Here is a 6,299-nt window from a genome sequence, read left to right as displayed (position 1 = left end):
AATTACAAGGATTTTAAGAGCCCCATGTCAAACCCTGGGTCAAATACCAAATATTAGAATAAGAGATGTTCCTAGTTTTCTTATCACCTAGGAAATTATAAGAGTTTCAAGAACCCTGGGCCAGGGTTCTTTGGGCAGAGACCAATATATATTTTCTGGTATCTCACTCCACACCTACAAAATACCTTTGTAGTAGCACCTAGATTAGTGGTTGATGAAATGACTGAGGACTATAGTCCAGTTGGACTGACACATAAAATTAACCATTACACGTGAATGCAACTTTTGTTGTTTTTAGATGTACACATTAAAGTTTTATTGTAAGATTATTTCCTGTTCAAAAACACACTTCCAATGCCACTCATAATGAGGCAAATTTTTAAAATGTTATAAAAAGAAAGCTAACTACACAGAATATATTCACTGTTGTGTCTAAATTTAAGTTGTTTGTAACACCACCTTCTTTTGCCACCTAACCACAACTTTGCATTACATTTTAGACTTAATTTATTTTAAACTTAAACTAAATTAAGCCTAAGAATTTTATAAAATACATTTTGTCTTTAACTTTTATGTTGTTGATGGTCCCCATTTCTGTTTTGCTAAAATAATCGTCCTTTGTCTTAGAATTCCAGCTAGCCCTAAGGTATTTCAATTATTTTGTTTATAAAATAGAATCATGAAAGGTTTAAGTTTTGTGACAAACCCTGAATGACTGATGAGTGGTTTTATAATTATTTATTCTACATACATATTCTAACTATCCTCTCTCTATATTCTATGGGCAAAATAGAACAAGATTTTCTGGATGCATAAAAATATGGAAGTTTTAATTTAAAATTGAGTTGGTCAGCTAGGAAAACATTTGGTAATAGGAAGTTATTCCTTACTATATAGCCTCTCATTTCATAGATTTAAGGACACTCATTATTTTACTTAGTACATGTTCATTTGCAAATATAACTTACAAAATAAACAGTTTAGCATGACTGAGTTTATGTATGCATTCCAAAGGATATATATTGTTTGAATCGTTTTATAAAGTGCAAATAAGTGCACAATAAATGGATTTTCTTTTGACCTTGTTACTTTTCTAATTACTGTACCTGAATTGGTCATCCAGGAAGTAAGTGATAATCATTTTGCAGGCCAGGTGCCTCCATGCATTACATGAACTGCTTATGCTTGGGAAGTAAAATAGATGGGGTGTGCAGGCAGAGTTTCTAGCAGCATGGCTGGACAAGGCCATTACAGTGGCACTATTGTTTCATTGTAAATCATATAATGAGAAAATAAACATAAACATAATAAATAAACATAAGGAATCACTGGACCTCTGGATAGATACTAAAGAAGTCTCATTATTATTTTTGTTCCTTACGAGTGACTCTGATGATACTATAATGCTTAGATCAATATCTTGCTGTTAATAACTTCCATATATTTATATGGTCTCCTAATCAGAAGAATTAGAACATTCATAAACAACAAGCATTTATTAAATCCTTTCTAATGTTCTCAAGGTGGAGTTAACTCTTAGCACAGATATAGAAACAAGGCTTTTGTGTTAAGTGAGGAAGAAATTCATCATAATAGTTGTCTAAGTAGTCTCCACGGGAAAAAGAAAACAAAATGTCTGATACCACTGAAAATCTTTTTCATTTACTTACAATCTTTTTAATTTGGGGCAAGTTCACTCGTTTCTCTACTTGTTCTTATAATATGGGAATAATAATAATATCTATTCTTAAGAAACAGTAATAAAATAATTAAGATAATATACATGAAATACTCAGTACATCAAACACTGGCATGAAATAGTAGACATTAGCTTCTAAATTTACTTATTTGTTTTTTAAGTTTATTTATTCATTTTGAAAGAGACAAAGTCTGAGCAAGTGGGGGAGGGGCAGAGTGAGAGGGAGACAAAGAATCCCCGCAGACTTCACGCTGTTAGCACAGAGGTAGATGGGGACTCAAGCTCACGAAACATGAGATCATGACCTGAGCTGAAACCAAGAGTTGGAAGCTTAACTGACTGAGCCACCCAAGAGACCCTAGCTTCTAAATTTAAACACATACACATACACACACACACACACACACACACACACTACATATATATATATATATATATGTATATATATATATGTATATATATATATATACATATATATACATATATATGTGTGTATGTATATATATATGTGTATATATATATGTGTATATATGTGTATATATATATATATATGATCTATCCTACCATCCTCAAACTTTTTCTTCAAACGCATTTTCTCATTGTTTTCCTCCTTGCTGATACTATCCACAAATATAAAATACGAATGATTTAAAAATAAATTTGCCAACTGATTCAACCAAGGACAGAAACTGATAACAACTGAGCAACACACAACTCTGGCAAAAACGTAGGTAACATGCAAAGGAAATCCTGATGAAAATTCACTGTTTGGTTTCAGAATGATTGCAAACACTATGGAAAGGGAAAAAAATCTAGTTTTCCTAACTAGACTTTCAAAATAATTTCATAATTATGCATTTACATACTGTACTAATAGGAGGAAAGTGTCATAGATAAAATATTTAAGTATTTATGGATTACCTAACAAATGCAAAAATCATCAAAATCAAATTGGACACATTTTGTCAAAATCTTAGAGAAAAATTTCACCTTTTGATCCTTCGGGTAGCTCTGGATTTCTAGATGTTTACCAAATGTTTTGACCCCTTGCCTTAAAAATAATTGAAATTGAAATAGAAATAATTGAAATAATTGAAATTGAAATTTGTTGATAGTGCTGCTATAAACCTGGGGGTGCATGTGTCCCCTTGAAACAGCACACCTGTATCCTGTGGATAAATGCCTAGTAATGCAATTTCTGGGTTGTAGGGTAGTTCTATTTTTAGTTTTTTGAGGAACCTCCATACTGTTTTCCAGAGTGGCAGCACCAGTTTGCATTCCCACCAGCAGTGCAAAAGAGATCCTCTTTCTCCGCATCCTCGCCAACATCTGTTGTTGCCTGAGTTGTTAATGTTAGCCATTCTGACAGGTGTAAGGTGGTATCTCAGAGCCCAAATGTCCATCGATGGATGAATGGATAAAGAAAATGTGGTATATATATACAATGGAGTATTACTTGGCAATCAAAAAGAATGAAATCTTGCCATTTGCAGCTACGTGGATGGAACTGGAGGGTATTATGCTAAGTGAAATTAGTCAGTCAGAGAAAGACAAAAATCATATATGAGGACTTTAAGAGAAAAAAACAGATGAACATAAGAGAAGGGAAACAAAAATAATATAAAAACAGGGAAGGGGACCAAACAGAAGGGACTCATAAATATGGAGAACAAACTGAGGGTTGCTGAAGGGGTTGTGGGAGGGGGGATGGGCTAAATGGGTAAGGGACACTAAGGAATCTACTCCTGAAATCATTGTTTCACTATAGATAACTAATTTGGATGCAAATTTTAAAAAATAAAAAATAAAATAAAATAAATGAAATTTCCATTTTTATCATTCAATACATAACTAGCTGCCTTTTTTTAAATTATTATTATTCAAGTTGTCTGTGTGAGCCCTGTGATAAAATACCTTGTTGATTATTTGTTTTTCTTTCCCTTTGATTGTGTTGGTGTGGTCAAGGCTTCAGTTAGCAGAGTGTATGGAGGAGCATGAGGACTTTTTGTAAACTCCAATTTCTAATCAAGGGCTTCTTATAAAAAGAAATATCAATACATTTTTGTTATTGATAACGTGGGTAGTCAAACCTACGTTTGCATGATGTCGATTAAGCTCTCTATAAAGTAAAACATTTAATTAATCACATACAGTTTTCTTTTTCCCATATAGATATGCCTCATTTAAAGACTGAAGGTGTACAGATGAAACTTCACTTTGTGTTTTGTAATCACCAAAAACTTTCAAGTACCCAGTCTACATTTGCGGAGTGAACAACCTGAGTCCCTGCCTTCTAAAATAGATGCCAGAAAAAAATTTCTAGCCTTCCATGGTTGCTAGATCATAAGCCTGTGACCTGGCTCCTTTTACCAGGCTGGTGGGTGGGATTTTGAGCCAGAAGTAAGACTGGAGTTCATTCCAGTAAGGGTGGGGTCAAAGATGTGTCTTTTAAGTCAGCAGTGGTGGAGGCAAAACTGGCGCCATTGGATCCCTGGCATGAGCGCTGTTCTCAGTAGCTCCAGCAAAAATGTCTTCGTGGTTGTAATGGAGTATTATTCCTGGATGGACAGGCTTAAGCCTTAATGTCGTGTCTTTGTGGAGATAAGGCATGCTATGTAATACCTTTCAATGTTCCTTTTTCTGATAAACTAGATCAGATCTTGTTTCTTGTAACTAAGAGTGAACAGACTTGGAGTCATCATATCAACTTATTTCATTGTACCTGGCAAAATGCAATATTCAGAGACTGATTTTATTTCCCAAGTTTCACAGCCATGTATGAATAAAATCAGGATTAGAGTCCATGTGTTTGAAAGTAAACGTTGTGCACACATGATTTTTTAAAAAGTCCAGACTATTTTAAGTATATGAATACCTGGGTATCACAGTTAATACTCCAAAGGAAAAAACAAACAAACAAAAGTGTGTGATTCTGCTTATTTAGTCTTATCGACATAGTTAAAATTGCTCCCAAAATAAAATCTTTTGTGGGGTTAGAGTGACAGAGAAAGAGACCTACCATATTTTATGCCAATGAAAGTTCATCAGATTTCTCATTATTTGTTACAAAAAGAACTGGCTAAGTTTGCTTAACTATCGTTTCAACAGACAGATAAGGGACAAAGCAGTTGGGGGATGGTTGCTACCTCTAGTATTTCCATTACTCCCTGGGCCTTTTAAAAACTATTATAGTAAAACGATCTAAAAAAATGTTTCCTTTGGGTCCACAGTTACTACACTTTAAAGCTATTATTTCTTTAAAGAGAAATGATAAACTGCAGGAAATTATTTATAGGCTCAGATCGTCCTTCTCTATAATATGTGACTTGCTCCCCTGACCTGAAGGTCGGTTGTCTTGGGTCTCTTTAAAGCTATGGATGAATGAATTTTTGAGCTAAGAATCATATTATGGTAAGCATCTTTCTCCTTGAATACTTTTCATTCAGCTCTCAGCTCTCTAAATCAGGATATATTAGATTAGAAACGCTTTAGAAATTCTCAAAGGTTATAACTGCATATGTGAAGAAAAATGATCTTAAAGATAGCTAAGGACTAAGCCACATATCAAAACTAACACTTGCACTGCTCTGAGAAGCAAAATGGCTGCCCCCACACTCTATAGAGCAAGTAATATAATTCACAGGGGAGACACGATTAAAGAAATCACATATATCATGAGCATAGAAGTCCAAAATGTCCTTTTAGGGTTGCCCAGAAGTATATACTGTAGGAATTTATTCTTGAGATTTAAGTCACAGAAAATGTAAATTTGGCATCTTAAATTTAAAAAGTATAATTCATAATATTTACACACTTATAATATTCATATTTATATATTTAGAGTTATTTCTTTTGCAAATATTTATCACAGCATTAATGCTCATATTGCTATGTTAGCAGTGAAGGCATCTAGGTGAAATGATACAGACAAAGATCTATCATGTGTGGATCTTATATTCTGGTGAGGAAGAGAAAAAAATTGGAAAGGAATGATAATTACTATGATAAATTGTCAAAACAAGGTAACAGAGAAATGCATACATGGGCACCTAATATAACATTGTATTTAAGAAAAGCTTCAAGTTAGATGTAGTATTTGAACTAAGACCTAAGTCATGAGTCAGATGTTACTAGATGAAGAAATGAGAAAAATGTTTTAGGAAAACAAAATACATTCAAATTGGACCAGACCTTAGGCAAACTTCAAAATTTGGTAATGGATTTTATAACATACCACGTCATAGGGCTTTCTTCTGCCTTGTTTCATTTCTTATCACTTATTTTATTTTGGCAACTCAATTTGCATTCTACCTTTCAAATATTTCTGAAATCCTGTCACTTTTCCCTTCCCAATGACGTTCCTTGAATTAAGACTTCATGATTTCTTGTTGGCATGATGACGCCAGTTGACTTAATTGTTCTCTCTGTCTTTGGCTATCAGTTCTCAGTTCTCCAATCTCTTCACCCTAGACTTAGCTCTCACACTGCTGCTAGTGACAGTATTTTAAAAATATATTTATGTAATCAATATTCTCCATTACTTATAATCCTTTCCTGTCAATCCATTAAAAGCATTTAGTTAAAATTTGAAGACCTTAGT

Source organism: Prionailurus viverrinus, chromosome C2 (genome assembly GCF_022837055.1).
Source record: "Prionailurus viverrinus isolate Anna chromosome C2, UM_Priviv_1.0, whole genome shotgun sequence".
In the NCBI taxonomy this organism is placed as follows: domain Eukaryota; kingdom Metazoa; phylum Chordata; class Mammalia; order Carnivora; family Felidae; genus Prionailurus; species Prionailurus viverrinus.
The sequence above is the reverse complement of the archived record's forward strand: the minus strand, read 5'-3'. Positions refer to the sequence as shown.